This window comes from Magnolia sinica, chromosome 13 (genome assembly GCF_029962835.1).
Source record: "Magnolia sinica isolate HGM2019 chromosome 13, MsV1, whole genome shotgun sequence".
In the NCBI taxonomy this organism is placed as follows: domain Eukaryota; kingdom Viridiplantae; phylum Streptophyta; class Magnoliopsida; order Magnoliales; family Magnoliaceae; genus Magnolia; species Magnolia sinica.
Window position 1 is genome coordinate 77,964,354 of NC_080585.1, and position 19,841 is coordinate 77,984,194.

Consider the following 19,841-nt stretch of genomic DNA (forward strand, 5'->3'; position numbering starts at 1 on the left):
TAACCGATCACGACACAGTAGGAGACGCGACCTACTGATATTCGGCACTCATGCGCTCGTGTATCCACTCAGTCTAGACATTGGAGCATCTCCTGGTACCAAAAAGGTTTGGGACTTTCACCTAAGGACATCCTAAGTGCCCATAGTACTAGACCAAGTATTTTCAGTATCCGATACGGCCATCCATGATGTACCTGTGGAGTCACAGCCCTGATGTCGCTAGGGCGTACAATGATCATGTCACACATATGCAAGATGTATGAGTCATACTATACAGCCATGCAGCAATCCTACGTGTACCATGCGCTCATGTGGGTAACTCATATCAGTGAGTCCCATAAATAATCTACCTAATGACATATGCTATGATCAATCACTACTCATATCAAGCATGCATATAATGCATATGGCATGAGTCATGGAATTATACTAAGCATGTTATAAAGTGATGAATTATCTTCACAACGAAGATAAGCCTAGACGGCCTACACACAACAGGTATAGGCCTATCAATGGGCCCTAAGGAGAGTTACAATGCGGACATTTAACCAACATTGTACTTACAATGTGGGCGTCAAACCATCATTGCTCCTAAGGTATAGCCCGCCATAAACATCATTACATAAACCATGGTAGAATCCCACATTGCAATGGACTTGTGTACATCCCATTGGGCCTCAACCCATGGGCCTTAGATACATCAAATGGGCCGCATCATATGGGCCTCATATATGTCAAGGTGGGCCTCAACAGACGGGCCACAAATACATCAATGTGGGCCTCATCACATGGACCTTATATATATCAAGGTGGGCCTCAACAGACGGGCCACAAATACATCAACATGGGCCTCATAAATACCCAAAAAGAGTCATATTGAGGATCATTTAGACCATACCCCAAGTAACAGTGGAGATAATAATTTTTACTATTTAAACAATTCACAGGGGCCCTCCATAAAGTTTATTTTTCACCCAATCTAATCATAAGGTCTTAAAGACCTGGATTAAGAGGGAAAACAAATATCATATTAGTCCAAACCTTGTAGCCCAAGGGTTTTAATGGTGGACGTTCAAACCCACTGTTTCTACAGTGTGGTCCACGTGATCCTAGGCTGGGCACATCACGGTATGGCCCACCGTGATTGTAACGCCCCGAATTCTGAGGGTCGAGCAAAGCTCAAATCCCGAGATCCGTCGCATCACTTATGCAACATAGATAATGATGATTAAATATTGTCCGTATTAGTGCATTAAACATGAATGAGATTACACTAAATCAGCATATCATACTCCAAAGATAATTAAATTAAATAAGCGGAAGACTGAGATAGGTATATGATGTGTATAAGTGTTTCTCAATCCCCAGAGTATAAGTATGTTACCAGGCAAAAATATACATGTATTATTTCCAAAATTACAAAATATCAAGTGTAATGTCCAGCTAATCTAAATCCTATAATCCCAGCGACGCAGCTCTAGGCCTACACAGACCCGCTAGAAAGCTACACGTAGGAGAACTCCTCCTCCTCATCAATGAAGTCCAGCTCTGTCGCGGAAGCCTCGCCATAACCTGCATCTAAATCAGGGTCTTGTTGGTGTTTTAAAATACTGTCCCAGTGTAAGAGTGAGTGATCAACTCAGTGGTACTATAAGGCAAAGGTTAACATGTTATCAATTCAGCCAAGCAGTAATGATAAAGCAGTACAACAATCATGTCCTAAGTACTCTTATTAATGCAAGAATGGTATGTTGTAATGATGCATGCCCTCGCCTACACTCCCTCAGCGACTTCATCTCACGGTCGCGCATGACAAACTCCCTAAACGTGCGCTTCCTCGCCAAAGCATATGCAATACGGTGCATGATCATGTTAGCCAAGTTCTTAATTAGGCTTTTTTATACTGCATATTTGGAAAGCTAAGGTACCTCCCTTTATATCATTAACCCAAATAGAGATCCATCTAGGGTCGTCAGTCCTAGTTGATCACATACGATATGTAAGTTGTAGGGTGTCACCCCTAATGTAAACAGTGGACATGTAAGTTCAATTGATTATACTCGAGGTCACTACGGGAGGCTCGTCACCTGAATGTAGGCCGACAGCTCAAATACAGTGTCTCATACACCACCATATTCGGCTCACGAGTTTGGGTTGCTTACTGGTCACTACAGGGAGGCTCGTCACCCCAGCGTAGGCCGACAACTCGACCATGGTGTCCCATACACCACCATGTCCGGCTCATGAGTCTTAGCAGATCGTGGTACCATGGTTGAAACGGGTTGTCACATCGGTAAGCGGTACCTTAGATTCAAGCAGTGGCGTCCATACATGATAAACACACATTAGGCCAATCGGGTTATTTAACAAGTTCGATTGGTACAAGCGTACGTTGAGTTAACCGACATCAAGCGCATAAGCTCTCCACGTGGCCTAACTACTGTCAACAATCGTCGTACGACTCGGATTCATCGAACGTATCCCTTATGGCGAGACCATTTCAGCCACTCGATCGGAAACTGTTACCGATTGCCTAGACTACGTAATAGTCCCAATCATACTCAAATGAAATAGGTAGTAACATGTGATAAGCATAATAGCATTTTACAAACAATTCAAACACGAATCTCATTTGAGCATTTTATCAAACACACAGAACATGTTATATACACATGCATTTTCTACATAAATCATGTGGTTGCAATTAAGATTACATGATGGAATTTATACATATAGCTAAGGTAGTTGAGAATTCCATCTCAACACCCTTAATAAATGCAATTCATCAAACAACTACTCATTCAGACATTTTACTGAACACTTAGCCCACACATTACTTCACACATAAACTAAATTAGTTAAAGCATAGATTATGGCAAATCCTTTCACAAAGAAGTTGTCATACATACAACAATCATGTATTCTAGGTTAATAGTCATGGCAAGCACAAATCATGATTTCGTATTCATTTGAACATTTCAACAAACACATGGAACACATTATATATTCACATAGTTCACACACATATATAAATTATCGAATACATCGTAAATAAGATCATATGGTAGCAATCAAGTCAGACATAAATCATTGCCGACATTGAAAGACTTGAAAACCATAACCTAAATATTTATAGTCCACACCTTTCGTCAGTATACTCGCTACGAACTCGGTTCGTACACTATGTCCCCGTCTATAGCACAATGGCTACCTAAATCATGAAAAAGGTTAGTTATTTCGTCGATTCCTCTATTTAAATTTCTAAAACGAGATTAGAGTTAGGATTTCTTACCCAAATCGAAATCGAAATAAGTTGAGTAGCGTAGTATAGAGGCGAAACGGTGTGTGGAGTTGTGGAAAAAGATCCCACCAACAATCTCCAAGAATCTCTCTTCCTTCCTTCCTCTTTTCTCTCCTTCTCTCTCTCTCTCTCTCTCTCTCTCTCTCTCTCTCCTAGGGTTTTTAAGAAATTCATATGAGGGAGAGAATGGGTGGTTTAAGGGCCTTATATAGGCTCAGAAGTGATGTCAATGGCCCCATGGCCATGGTATACCTAGTTTATAGCCAAAAGGCGACAGTTTCGGGTCAACGGGACACATCTGGAGGTTCAGTGTTCGCATACGCCCTGGAGCAAGTTCCTTGACAATAAATCTAGGCTAAGTTATGATTTCAGTCCGATCGGATTAGTGGATAGACCGTGAAGGACCTGTGTCAGTTCAACGGTCATCGTCACTCGATCAGGGCCACAAGGATACGGATATGTGCAGGGAAATTTTCCTGATCCACGGGAAAAGTTTGGTCAGAATCTGATGGTCCGAAACCTTCAATTTTGCCTGCAAGCAAACGGCCCAATTCACTTAACTTCTGGTTCATTTTCAAAAGATATTCACGTTTCTCACACACTTCGCTCAGGGCTTTAGTTGTGCATTTCTGGATTCTATTCAGACTCGATTCCCACGATGGTTGTCAAGCCCAATAAGGCGATCATAACTTTATAGTTTTGCGGTGATCAGACTTTTGATTCACGGTCCAGGTTCGATATGGAGTTTCGATGTGTTCCCGAGAGCAACTGGGTTTTGAGATCGCTCCTAAGTTTTTAGGTAATGTTAAGTTAGGGATTTTAATCGTTTTGGGTCTTGTCATTCGTATAGATAGTGGTCCAAGCTAATTCCACTGATTATTTAGTTTAGTACTTAATTAACTTTCATCTAATTTCTAAAGAATTCGGTCTTTAGTGATTTTTGCCTGAGGTGGTGGTCAGGTCTTTGTACGGATTTTTTAGAGACATTACAGTGCTGTATTTGGGATCCAACCATTTCATAAGTTAACATAGAGATAGATGAAGTAAAAACAAATATCGGCTTTATTGGAAACTACTGTGGCCCTTAAAAGTTTGAACGGTGGAGGTCACTGTCCACATTAATGGTGGGGTCCACTTGAACTTTAGATCTCACTCATTCTTTGCCTCATATCATGAAATGATATCTCAAAATGGTTGGGTAGCAGGGATATAAATCAATGCATCATGGTGGGCCCCACCGTCCAAACAGTGGACAGTGTGGATAAAACAAATACATCAAATGGGTGGGTCCCACCATCCAGTGCTGTGGACAACGTGGATAAAACACATATATCATTAGGTGGGTCCCACCGTCCAGTGCTGTGGACGGTGTGGATAAAACACATACATCATTAGGTGGGTCCCACCGTCCAGTGCTGTGGACGATGTGGATAAGGGACTAGTACTGGGACCCACGATCCCTTGCCGTCCACACCACAGTAGCGCAGGATGCTGATGCGTGTCCTTGGACGTTAGCAGCAGCACCTGCTACTTTAATTTTTTTAATTTTTTATAAAAATTTTGGGTTTTTTTTTGAGGTTTTTCCTAGGTGGGGCCCGCATCAGTAAAATCCAACCCAAACATTGGTTTCTATGGATCAAGACAGACCCATCAAGCCTAATATTCGATGTGTTTTAGTTTATAGAAACATCAGGGTGGATTTCAATGGTAAAAACACAGTTTTCTATGCTATGGCCCGCCAGATAATCGGATTGGCTTCATTTTTTGGCTCAACGCCTAAAATGATCTGGGGAATGGGATGGACGGCTTGGATTAGATCCATGCATCAAGGTGGGGCCTGTATGAGTGGTCCACCTAAGGCTTGTTGAAACAATTTAATATTTATTTTTTGTTAGTACACCTCACTGTCTGTTCACACTTCAGTGAACACGTCCAGCGTCCAAGGACGTTGGACGGACTGTGTACATATATTAATCAAGGTGGGTCCCACATGGACGTGGCCCACTTGATTTGGATCAATCTGATATTTGTGTCTTCCCATCGTCATAAGGTAGGGCCCACATGGTTTGGATGGTGCAGGTTCTACAGGTCCATTAAGTGGGTCCTACAAAGGTGAACGACTTGGATAAATTGCATACATCACGGGCCATGAACAAGGGAAAAAGAGAGAGATCGAGTGGTGGAAGGACCCCAGCACTATAGGCCCTCCCTTCCATGATTTACAACATACATCAAGTGGGTCCCATTACATATGGGCCCACCGATCAAAATCAATGGTGGAGATCCTTTCTTCACAGAAATGCAAGGTTTAGATGACCCTATCCATACAAGGAAAATAAACATCATGATGGGGTCCATGGAGAATGGCCCCATCATGGAATGATCATCAGAATCAAGGTGGGCCATCGGCCACACCTAGGGTCCAAAGTGAGATCCATACCATCAATCGGTAGGCCTCACTTGACCCATCATTAAAACATGAAATCTAGGCCTATAGAACACCCATTGTTCAATCTTCTTGGTCCGATGGGACGTCGAACTCCTTGTGTCTCACTTTAATGGAGGGTGATGAGAAATGAAGGGCTAGGATGATAAATCTTGGGGTGGAAGTGGGCCACACACAACACCTTTTCTCTCTTGAAATTGTTTGGACGTGCACTTCTCTTTTGCTTGGAAAATGTGAAGAGAAAAAGAGAGAGAAATGGTGGTTGTAAGAGAGATGATGGTTATGAGTGATGGATGTGAGTTGATAGATGTACTTGACTTAAGAGTTGACTTAGGGTGGTTGCTTGACTTGGGGAGAAAGAAAGCATGGGTTGTGTACTTTGATTGATTGATTGATGGGATGAGATGTAGAGATTCTCTTGAGTTCGCAAATGCACGGCGTTTTTTTGAAATAAACGCGGGCCCACATTTCCTGGCCAGGGTATCGAATCGGTGTGCAAGACGCGGAGTCGGAACCGCGGCGACGGTGCGGTCGCAATGGTACAAGTCTCGGATTAAGCCAACTCAAATCTACGGGATACGACTTAGGGTCGCGCATAAACGTTGATTATAGGTCGTGGATTGCCGAAATTAAATAGGAAGGATCGCGAGAGTTAACGGAATAGTACAGACTAGGATATGGGCCTTATAACTCTGTTCACCTAATAAAAATTTCGTTCTCAAAATTTATACTACCATCGCAGCTAAAAATAACTCATAAGGGAATAGATAACATAACATCATATATGATCAAAATACAATACAACATACAATCAAACATCTAAAAGATGGGGATATCGCTCTTGAATCTCCGCCTCACGCTCCCAAGACGCCTTATCCACACTATGATGGCCCCACTGCACCTTCACCAATGGAATGACCTTGGTCCGCAGGACCTGGTCATTTCGATCGAGGATACAAACTGACTGCTTAATGTAAGAAGCGTCCTTATGAACCTTCAACAGCTGCTAGTCAATAACAGGAACAATATCTGACCCACACTTCCTCAACATAGAGATGTGTAAAACGTTGTGGATGCCAGACAACTGAGATAGTAAGGCAAGCTGATAGGCCACGATGCCAACGCGCCCAGTGATCTCAAAAGGTCCTATGAATCTCGAGACAAGTTTACCCTTCGCTCCAAAAGGAATCACACCCTTCATGGGTGAGACCTTGAGATACACATGGTCCCCAATGGCAAACTCCAAGGGATGACGCCGACGATCAGTAAAACTCTTCTGCCGGCTTTGAGCTATGCGCATCCTCTGCCTGATGATGTCGATAACCTCTGATGTCTGCTGCACAAGCTCCCGCTCTCCAACCTCGGTCCAACAACTCGGATATCTGTATGGTCTGCCATATAATGCCTCAAAAGGAGCGATTCCAATGGTCGCTTGATAACTGTTGTTATACGCGAACTCAGCCAATCGCAGGTGCTCGTCCCAACTACCCGAGAAATCAATCACGCAAAGTCGAAGCATATCCTCAAGGATCTGGTTGACCCTCTCGGTCTGCCCATCGGTTTGCGGATGATACACAATGCTGAGCTGCAATACAGACCCCATCGTCATCTGAAAGCTCCTCCAAAAATGAGACGTGAACCTTGGGTTTCGGTCAGAAATGATCGAAACTGGAATGCCGTGCAATCTCACAATCTCATCGATGAATAACCTCACAAGCCGGTCCAAAGTCCAGGTCGCACGAATCACAAGAAAATGCGCCGACTTCATCAGACGATCGACGACAACCCATATGGCGTCGTGACCGTGCTGAGTCATCGGCAAACCCATGATAAAATCGGTGGATATGTGCTCCCACTTCCATAACGGAACGCTCAATGACTGCAAGGGACCCGGGGGTCTCTGATGATCGGCCTTGATACGTTGGCACGTGTCACACTCGGCCATAACACTGACTATTTGACTCTTCATCCTTGCCCAAAAATATTGACGCCTCATATTGCGATACATCTTCGACGAGCCAGGGTGGATAGAGAATCACGATCAATGTGCCTCGGTCATAAGATCTCTGCGCAACTCAGGAATATCCGGGACACATAATCGGCCTCTGAAGCGAAGTCCACCATCAGAACCAATCTGCTAGTCTGACTGACTCTTAGAGCTGCCTTTGCCTGATAACTCTATAATGACTCATCAGACTGCTGAGCCTCGATCACCCTTGCGACAAAAGAGGGTTGAATCAACAGGCTCGATAACTACACAATAAAAGACTGCAAGCCGATCTCGAAGTCAAAAGCTGACACATCCTCAAGCATCCTCCACTCCTGAATCATCATGTGCGCCACCAGGCCTCGTGGCTGACGGTTAAGGGCATTCGTCACCACGTTCGCCTTACCCGGGTGGTACTGAAGATCAAAATCATAGTCCTTCAGGAGCTCCATCCAACGCCTCTACCTCATGTTCCGCTCGGACTGAGAGAACAGATGCTTCAAGCTCTTGTGGTTTGATAAGAGCTCGAACCTCACCCCATAGAGATAGTGCATGCCTCTACACCTTCAGTGCGAAGACAACTACTGCCAGCTCCAAATCATGCGTGGGGTAGTTTAACTCATGGACCTTAAGCTGGCGAGACACATAAGCCACCGGCTTCCCGTGCTACAGCAGGACAGCACCCAAGCCAACTCGCGAGGCATTAGTAAATACAACAAATCCATTACTTTCAGAGGAAAGAGTGAGGACAGGAGCGGACGTGAGGCGGTCTTTCAGCTCCATAATTGTCTGCTTACAAGTGTCGCTTCAAATGAATTCGGCGCTCTTTCGGGTCAACCTGGTCAACGGGGCTGCAATACGAGAGAATCCCTCAATGAAACGTCGGTAGTAGCCCGCCAAACCAAGGAAACTGCAGATCTCGAACGCGTTTATGGGTTGGGCCCACTGACGCATGGCATTAATCTTCAAGGGGTCCACTGTGACACCCTATCTCGTCATCACATGACCAAGGAACTTCACCTCCTCTTGTCAGAACTCGCACTTCTTCAGCTTCGCGTAAAGCTGGGTGCACGGAGGGTCTGCAAAGTAATCTCCAGATGCTGCTCATGCTCCTCACGGGTCCTGGAATATATTAGAATGTCGTTGATGAACACTATAACAAACTGGTTGAGATACGGACGGAAGACCTTGTTCATCAACTGCATGAATACTGCAGGTGCATTGATCAGTCCAAAGGACATGACCTGGAACTCATCTTCGAGGCTGTCTTCGGGATATCCTCATCTTGGACCCGAACCTGATGATAACCGAAACACAAGTTTATCTTTGAAAAGAACTGCGCCTCTTACAGCTGATCAAACAAATCATTGATCCTCGGGAGAGGGTACTTATTCTTGATCGTGACCTTGTTGAGCTCGCGGTAATCTACGCAAAGCCTCAACGAGCCATCCTTCTTCTTCATGAAGAGTACCGGCGGTCCCCACAACGAACTGCTCGGACAGATAAAGCCTAGCTTGCGTAACTCATCCAACTGCTTCTGCAGTTCCCGTAACTCTAGCGGTGCCATACGATACGGAGCCTTCAAAATAGGCGTGGTACCGGGCACAAGATCAATCTGAAACTCGGTGTGCCAACGAGGTGGTAACCCTAAAATCTCTTGGAACACATCGGGAAAACTACAAAAAACTGGCAGCTGGTCGATACTCAAAGCAACTGACTCCTCAATGACACACGATAACAGACAGGAAAGTTGATCTCCTTTGGGCTCGACAATAAACTAGAACTCTGACACGCCAGGTATATAAAACGTGACTGTCCTCGTGGAGCAGTCCAATATGATGTGATATTCGGTGAGCCAATCCATGCCCAAGATGACATCAAACTCGGACATCGGCAATACGAACAGGTCGGCAGGCAAAAATATATCCCAATCAGAACGGGGCAAGACGAACAAAATCGGTCTAACACTGCAATCTTCCCTAAGGGCGTCGATACTGATAAACCCTCACAGGCAGACTCCATCAGCAAATGGTCGATCGACAGAAATCATCGGCCACAAAAGAATGCGATACACAAGAATCAAACAATACACGTGCAATGCATGCAGAAACAGGGAGAGTACCCTCGACGACTCCTGATAACTGACGGTCCTACTGGGCGGCATAAAATCTGCCTTGGGCCTGCTGGGGAGGTGTAGGTCCCCTCTGAAGTCTCTATTGTTGCTGCTGTCGATGTGACAGCCTAATCTACTGCCTCTGCTGCTGCGGGTGAGGTCCCGGAGGCTGGTGCTGCGGTCGTTGCTGTTATTGTGGGGGCTGTTGCAAAGGCTGATACGGTGCCCTCGGCTGCTGCTGCTGTGGATGGGGACAATCGTGCCTATGATGTCCTGTCATACCATACCCAAAGCAAGTACCTGAAAACGGTCCCAGAGGCGGTGCTTGGGGTGCCACTGGTGCTTGGAATGCTGGGCGGGTCGTGCGTCGCTACTGTGGACAATGCTGCTACTGCTAGGAACCACCGGAGGGTGCCTTCCTCTTCTGATCTCCTCTCTGGTCACGGGCCCTCTGCAATCCGGCCCAATCTGCCTCTTCGATCTGGGCTCTCTCCACGATCTGCTCAAACGTCGGAAGCATATGTTCGACCACACGGCTCCTAAGGGCAGGGCGCAAGCCGTTCACAAAACGGTGGGCCTTCCGCCCCTCATCATTAACAAGGTCCGTCATGAATCTCGATAGCGCGATCAAACATGCCTCATACTAGGACACAGTCATGTCCCCCTGGACCAGAGTCTCAAACTCTAATGCGCGCTGCTGACGCACATGCTCAGGAAAGAACTTCCAGTCAAACCGGTCAACAAAGTCCTCCCGGGTTCACTCGAAATCGGCCGCTACTGCTCGGGCGACAGATGCCCACCAATGTTGAGCTTCTCCTTGGAGAAGAAATACAGCTAACGAGACTCCATGCTGGGTTGTAACGACCTTGGAATTTTTGTGCTAATCTTTCCTTAAGTAGTTGTTTTTGGGGTAATTAGCGCTATACTTGATTGCTTGTGAAATTCGCATCAATCACTTTAAATTGTATCTGCATAGCTCTAAACTTGTAGATTAGTTAGCGCTACGTTACTCTGAAATCTGAGATCCATCGCTAAATCCAGTTGTTCTGAAAATTTTTTGGAAGATCTGGATTAGACTTGGACCGCGCGTCGAAAGTCCGATGGCGATGATCTTAGGCTATTGCGGTCACCGAGTTGGGCTTGACCATCACCTCGAAAATCAAGTCCATCTGATGCTCTGGGTCGATTTGATTGAGTTCGGAGTGAAGAGTGTGAGAACGGTTGGAATTTAATATGTTTTTATGAAATCTGAGTCGTGTCGCTTGCGCGACGATTTTAAGCATTCTGACCGTTGGATTCTGACCCAATTTCACCCTCTGATCAGGGAAGGTGGCCCAGGCATATCCTAGTGCTTGTGGACCTGATCGAGATTCCGTGACCGTTGAATTGAGTGTGGTCCGCCACGGCTGATCTGAAGAGCCGGTCGGTACGAAAACTCAGCCTGACCTAGATCCATGGTCAAGGAGCTTAAGTCCGACCTTTCGTGGTTATAGGCCCACCAGAAGTGCTTCGTTGGATCGAGAAAGGCATGCTTTGGTTATAACCTAAGTATACCTTGTCCCTAGGGTTATTTCCATCATTCTGAGGCCTATTTATAGTCCTTAAACCCTAGCTCTCTTTTTCTTACGAATTTTCTCTAACCCTAGCTTGGAAAGAGAGTGGAAAAGAGAGAGAAAGTGAGAGAGATAAGTTGGTGAATCATCTTGGATTCTTCCTTGTTCTTCTTCATCTTTGAACCTTCACTTTGAATCGTTCTTCTGACGATTCTGAGTTCTTTTTAGGGTAAGTTAATCTAACCCTAACCTGTGTTAGAGCTTAGATTAGTCTTGGTGTTGTTGTATCTCATTTCTATCCTTGTTTTAGGGTATCCTATCGCCGTTGACGAAGACAACTCGTCTAAATCAGTTCGGTGTTTCTTTCTTTGCTTAAGGTGCGGACTTTAAGTGTATGGGTTGTGGTTTTCAAGGCTTTCAATCCCAGTGAATGATTTATTCTTGTTATGGATGAGATTTCACATGCCAAATGTTGTGTTTACATTGCTTTCCTGATATGCATGCGTTATATTGAGATTTGTGTATTCTATGTGTATTTATAAAGTACCATATACGTATAAAATATGCACTTATGTTTGCCATGATTATTTGTCATGTATGTATGCTAGATGCATGTATGACAACTCCTTGGAAAAAGGAATTGTCTAAATGCATGTATTTCAACATACGTCATGTATGTTGTTCCATGTATGCTACGTGTTTGTAGAAATGCATGAATGATCTAAAGTGTAATTTATTACACTAATTTCAGGCGTTGAGAAGTGATTCTCAACACTCCTATTGATGTGCATGATTTCCTTTATGCAAGTTACATTCCAAGTTATTTAAATTCAAGCATCTCCTATGCTTACATTTATGTTAAGTTGATATTCCTCAAGTGCTTATGTACCATGATTTAAGTTGTTGTTCCATTACTGTTTTACATTCAACATGAATATCTGTAGTAGTGTAAGGTGTTTGGGACTATGCCATAGTCCAGGAAATCGGTAATTGACCCTATGTTCGTGGCTGAGATTGCTTTCGCCACGTAGGACGTATTAGACGAACCCGAGCCGTATTAGAGTTGTCGGCAGTGGTTTGGCCACGCGGAGTGTTTGCGCACTCTATGTCGTTCAATTCAACGTGCGCTCGTGCTAGTCGAGTTCGTCAAGTAACCCGATTGTCCGATGTATGTTCACCATGTATTGGACGCTACTGTTTGAATCTAGGGTACCGAACTTACCAGTGAAATCCTATTAACTATGGTACTTGATCCGCTAAGACTCATGAGCCGGACATGGTGGTATGGGACACCGTGGTCGAGCTGTCGGCCTACGCTGGGGTGACGAGCCTCCCCATAGTGACCAGTGAGCAATCAAACTCATGAGTCGATTATGGTGGTATGGGACACTATATTCGTGCTGTCGGCCTACATTGATTGGTGACGAGCCCTTTGTAGTGACCTCGAGCATACCTGGATACCGCAAGGAGGTGACGAGCCAAATTGTGGTAGTAAAGGCATGAAAGGCGTGCATTGATTGGTGACGAGCCCTTTGCTACGACCTCAAACATATGATCGTATGAGATGACTAGGATTGACGACCCTAGAATGGATCACTGTTTGGATGGTGACATGAGGAAGGTATCTTAGCTTCCCAATCCGGCTGTGTGAAATGGACTAATAACAACTTGGTAATCATATCCATGCACCGCATTTGCATGTGCTTTGTAGATGTGGCGCACTTTGAGGCGATGTCATGCGTAACGTAAGATGAAGACGCTGAGGGTGTACGCGTGAGGGCACGCATCATATTGCATACATCCTTACATTAACAAGAGTACTTAGGATTTATTTAATTGTCCTGCTTTATCATTACTGTTTGATTGAACTGATAACATGTTAACTAGTGCCTTATTGTTCCACTGAGTTGATTACTCACTCCCACGTTTCTGGGGCGGTGTTAAACACCCACCAGACTCTGTCTTAGGTTCTGATGTTGCAGATGTGGATGCGACTTCTGAGGCAGAGCGGGAGCTGGATGATGATGAGGCTGCGTTCTCTTATATGCAGTTTTCAGACGGGTTCTAGCGAGCCTCGGTCTGATGCGCGGGATCTCTGGGATTATTTTTGAGAATTTAAATGATGTAACTTGATACTTATAATTTTGTTAAATAACACTTTCATACGATCTGGTTTGTATATGTATTTCAGGGATTTACACTTGTACACATACTTTTCTATAAGTCTTCCACTTGCTTTATTCACTTATCCCTGAATCATATCTGTGTTTTGGCTTAATCTATTCCATGTTTTATGCACTAATACAGTCAACATACATCCATCATTAAATATGTTGCATAAGTGATGTTTTGGAACTCGGGAGCTGAGTTATGCTCGACCCCCGAATTTCAGGGCGTTACATGGGTCGTACATCTCATGGTGTCGAATATCTTCTCTACCTCGGAGCACCATATCTCTGCTGCAATAGGGTCTGGATCGCATGCTCCTGCTCAGCCTTGGCTGGCGTAACAGTGGGACTCATGTTCTAACCGTAAAGAATAGCGGTCATCGCCTGTAGCATCTGTTGCAGCTGGGCGGCACTCACAGGTACGGTCAGATCCGCACCGGTCTCAGGTAGAGGAGTGGTATCCTTAGGTTGGAAAGCAGGAATATCCAGTGGTGGACGGGGAGTGGCAGGTGGTAGAGCGGGAGTCACAGGTGGTGGAGCGGGAGTCGCTCGGGTGGCTCTTTTAGGCGGCATATCCTACAAGAAGGAACACGAGCCTATCAGCCTTGAGAATTCTCAAAGGCATAAATGTTAAGGGTCTATGTCGGACAATCGCTAAGTCATTCGGACTCGGAACCTATTCATTCTAAGTTCATAGTAGATATGTGATGTGATCTTTACGTATTCCCAAGTTATGCTCTGATACCAACTTCTATCACGTCCTAAACTCGGAAAACGGGCTCATAGAATTCCCGATCGCCGAATCCGGCGCCGACAGCCTCCGCAGTGCCCCATTCTCGGCTTCCGACACCCATATGCCAGATTCTGATCCTGGGATCCTACAAGGAGAATTTTCAATATGAATTTTTTCTTTGTAATGGAGCATAACCACAAGCATAACCAAGTCATAAAACAACATCACCACATATCCACTATATCAAAAACTTTAAGTACAATGCGGAAATGGGAAATATAAGGTGATCAAAAGCTCTAAAATAATTCAATATGTGCTCCTACTTAAGCACCGTTGCGATCCAACGTCACTTACATGCAACGGTCGTGCATAAGCTTACAAAAGCTTAGAGGGTGGTGTAAATGTGTGCGCAAGACAACTGCCAATTATACAATATCAGAGTAATGCGAAAATATGCGGGTTAGTCCATGAATACTATCAGCCGTACCAAGGCTATGCGATGCAAGGCATGAATGTTATCAGTCATACCAAGGCCATGCGATGTGAGGACTATGTAGCCAAATGTCATATGCAAGATGCAAAGCAAGCATGCCAGCCAGTCCTCATCAAGTACACATATCAGTACAGTTACTCTCTAGGATATCACCAGGGTCTAATACACTTCACACTGACTGCTGCCTCCCTAGCCGCACAGCCCAACAAGTGGAAGAGACCACACTATCCGCCTGACCAGTAATCTGCCAATACCTAACCGGTTCGTCGATAGCGGACTCATTTGCAAGTTGGTCAAACTCAGCCTAGCTTACAACCCCCTCACTCTAGCGGATAAGGCACACCCCCTTCCAACCGACCACGACACAGTGGGAGACGCGGCCTACTGGTATTCGGCACTCCTGCGCTCATGTATCTACTCAGTTTAGACGTTGGAGCTTCTCCTAGTACTAAAAAGGTTATGTGACTTTCACCCAAGGATATCCTAAGTGCCCACAGTGTTAGAACCAAGTATTTCTAGTATCCGATATGGCCATCCACGATGTGCCTGTGGAGCCACGGTTCTGATGTCGCTAGGGCGTACAATGACCATGTCACACATATGCGAGATGCATGAGTCATACTATATAGTCATGCAGCAATCCTGCGCGTACCATGCGCTCATGTGGGTAACTCCTATCAGTGAGTCCCATAAATAATTTGCCCAATGACATATGCTATGATCGGTCACTACTCATATCAAGCATGCATATAATGTATATGGCATGAGTCATGGAATTATACTGAGCATGTTATAAAGTGATGAACTATCCTCACAACGATGTTGGGCCTAGACAACCTACACACAACAAGTATGGGCCTATCAATGGGCCCTAAGGAGAGTTACAATGCGGACATTTAACCAACATTGTACTTACAATATGGGCGTCAAACCATCATTGCTCCCAAGGCATAGCCCGCCATAAACATCATTACATAAACCATGGTAGAATCCCACATTGCAATGGACTTGTGTACATCCCATTAGGCCTCAACCCATGGGCCTTAGATACATCTAATGGGCCGCATCATATGGGCCTCATATATGTCAAGGTGGGCCTTAACGGATGGCCCACAAATACATCAATATGGGCCTCATCACATGGGCCTTATATATATCAAGGTGGGCCTCAACAGACATGCCACAAATACATCAATATGGGCCTCATACATACCTAAAAAGAGTCATATTGTGGATCATTTGGAACATGTCCCAAGTAACAGTGTAGATAATAATTTTTACCATTTAAACAATTCACAAGGGCCCACCATAAAGTTTATTTTCCACCCAATCTAATCATAAGGTCTTAAAGACCTGGATTAAGAGGGAAAACAAATATCATATTGGTCCAAACCCTGTAGCCTAAGGGTTTTAATGGTGGACTTTCAAACCCACTGTTTCTACAGTGTGGTCCACGTGATCCTAGGCTGGGCGCATCACGATGTGGTCTGCTGTGATGTATTTGAGATCCAACCATTTCATAAGTTAACATAGAGATAGATGATGTGAAAACAAATATCGGCTTTATTGGAAACTATTGTGGCCTTTAAAAGTCTGAACAGTGGAGGTCACTGTCCACATTGATGGTGGGGTCCACTTGAACTTTAGATCTGACTCATTCGTTGCCTCATATCATGAAATGATATCTCAAAATGGTTGGGCAGCAGGGATACAAAGTAATGCATAATGGTGGGCCCCACCATCCAAACAGTGGACGGTGTGGATAAAACAAATACATCAAATGGGTGGGTCCCACCGTCCAGTACTTTGGACAGCATGGATAAAACACATACTTCATTAGGTGGGTCCCACCATCCAGTGCTGTGGACGGCGTGGATAAAACACATACATCATTAGGTGGGTCTCACTGTCCAGTGCTGTGGATGGTGTGGATAAAACACATACACCATGGTGGGGCCAGTGCTGGGACCCACAGTCCCTGGCCGTCCACACCACAGTAGCGCAGGACACTACTGCGCGTCTTGGACGGTAGCAGCAACACCTGCTACTTATAATTTTTTTATTTTTTTATTTTGGTTTTATTTTGAGGTTTTTCCTAGGTGGGGCCCGCATCAGTAAAATCCAACCCAACCATTGGTTTCTATGGCTCAAGATATACCCATCAAGCCCAATATTCGATGTGTTTTGGTGTATAGAAACATCAGGTTGGATTTCAATAGTAAAAACATAGTTTTCTATGCTATGGCCCGCCAAATAATCGGATTGGCTTCATTTTTCTGCTCAACGCCTAAAATGATCTGGGGAATGGGATGGATGGCTTGGATTCATGCATCAAGGTGGGGCCTGTATGAGTGGTCCACCCAAGGCTTGTTGAAACAAGCTAATATTTATTTTTTGTCAATACACCTCACTGTCTGTTCACACTTCAGTGAACACGTCCAGCGTCTAGGGACGTTGGACGGACTATGTACATATATTAATCAAGGTGGGTCCCACATGGACGTGGTTCACTTGGTTTGGATCAATCTGATATTTGTGTCTTCCCATTGCCATAAGGTAGGGCCCATATGGTTTGGACAGTGTAGATTCTACACGTCCATCAAGTGGGTCCCACGAAGGTGAACGACTTGGATAAATTGCATACATCACGGGCCATGAACAAGGGAAAAAGAGAGAGAGAAAGAGAGAGATCGAGGGACCCCGACACTATGGGCCCTCCCTTCCATGATTTACAATATACATCAAGTGGGTCCCATTACATAAGGGCCCACTGATCAAAATTAACTGTAGAGATCCTTTCTCCACCGAAATGCAAGGTATAGATGACCCTATCCATGCAAGGAAAATAAACATCATGATGGGGTCCATGGAGAATGGCCCCATCATGGAATGATCATGAGAATCAAGGTGGGCCATCGGCCACACCTAGGGTCCAAAGTGAGATCCATACCATCAATCGGTATGCCTCACTTGGCCCATCATCAAAACATAAAATCTAGGCTTATAGAACACCCACTATTTGATCTTCTTGGTCCGATGGAAGCCGAACTCCTTGTGTCTCACTTTGATGGAGGGTGATGAGAAATGAAGGGCTAGGATGATAGATCTTAGAGTGGGAAGTGGGACACACACAACACCTTTTCTCTCTTGAAATTGCTTGGACGTGCACCTCTCTTTTGCTTGGAAAATGTGAAGAGAAAAAGAGAGAGAAATGGTGGTTGTAAGAGAGGTGATGGTTGTGAGTGATGGATGTGAGTTGATAGATGTACTTGACTTCAGAGTTGACTTAGGGTGGTTGCTTGACTTGGGGAGAAAGAAAGCATGGGTTGTATACTTTGATTGATTGATTGATGGGTGGGTTGTAGAGATTCTCTTGGGTTCGCAAATGCGCAGCGTTTCTTCAAATTAAACATGGACCCACATTTCCTGGCTAGGGTATTGAATCGGTGTGCAAGACGCGGTGACCGTGCGGTCACAATGGTACAAGTCTCGGATTAAGTCGACTCAAATCTACGGGATACGACTTAGGGTCGCGCGCAAACGTCGATTATAGGTCGCGGATAGACGGAATTCATCGGGAAGGATCGCCGGAGTTGACAGAACAGTACGGACTAGGATACGGGCCTTACATAGACCACATACATTCAAGGTGATGCACTTTCATTATATCCACACCGTCCATCCATATTGAAAGCTCATTTTATGATATGATAAAAAATGAAGCTAATCCAAATCTCAAGTGGGCCACAGTACAAGAAATAATCTTAATTGAATCCCTACCATTAAAAACTTCATAGGTCCACTGGAATATTCATTTGTCATCCAACCTGTTGTTAAGGTAATAAAAAATTGAACGAAGAGACCACACAAATATCATCTTAATCCAAAAACTTTTGTGGCCCACGAAGTTTTTCATGGTCAATTACTACTGTTTCCTATACTATGGTCTACCTGAGATTCAGATCTTTTCATTTTTTTTTAATCATGTCTTACAATGGGGCGCAGATTCAGTGCTACCCTGCCCATCTCTAGCCATGACCGAGCAGTTCCATGGGCAGGCACACCTTGATGTATCAATTTATCCACACTCTCCATCCCTTATCTCATATTTTAAGATATGTGCACGAAATATAAGGTAGATCCAACTTTCAAGTGGAACATGTCAAATAATAAGCTTGGGTTGCACTAATTGCAAGAGTCATCTGTGGTGGTGGTCCACTTTAGCATTGGATTTGCCGCATTTTTGTGCTTATATCTTAAATCAATCAAAGAAAATGGATAGATGGCATGGGTAAGCAGATACATCATGGTAGGTCGACTCATAGAACTGCTCGTTCGTGGCTAGAAATGGAAGGGGGTAGGACACAATCCGCATCCCCTAAAATGAGCTTTCAACACGAGTGAACAACATGGATGTGAGGAAAATACATCACAATGGGCTCCACAATCCGAGATCCCACCCACCTCGATGGATCTACTCCGGCTTGGCTAATGATGTTAGCCAATAACTAGATCACTACTGGTTGGTGCTTTGTGGGCCCCATCATGTTGCATGTGTTTTATCCATGTCATCCATCCATTTTTCTCATATAATTTTAGGGCTTGATCCCAACATGAGGAAACTGAGGTAGATCTCAATCTTAGGTGGACTACACCATAGGAAAACGGTAATGATCGAATGTTCGCGATTAAAAACCTCCAAGCCCCACAGTAATGTTTATTTGATGTCCTACCTGATGATTAGGTCTTAAAGACCTAGATGAAGGGGGAAAAAAATATTAGTTTGATTTTAAACTTGTGCCCCCCAAGAAGTTTTTAAGTTACATATAAGTGGGCCCACTTTTACTTTTTTTTTTAATACGCGGGCCCACTTTTAGGACCCACCTAATGATTAATTTAGCTTAAGAATCGGCCCAACTATTCATGTGGATGGGTTCAATAAAATTACATACTTTTATCTAAGCATTTCTACGTGTCAATTTAATTTTTAAACAATTTCAAACTTCAAACTCAGGTTTGGGTGAATGTATAACATCTTACCTGTAAC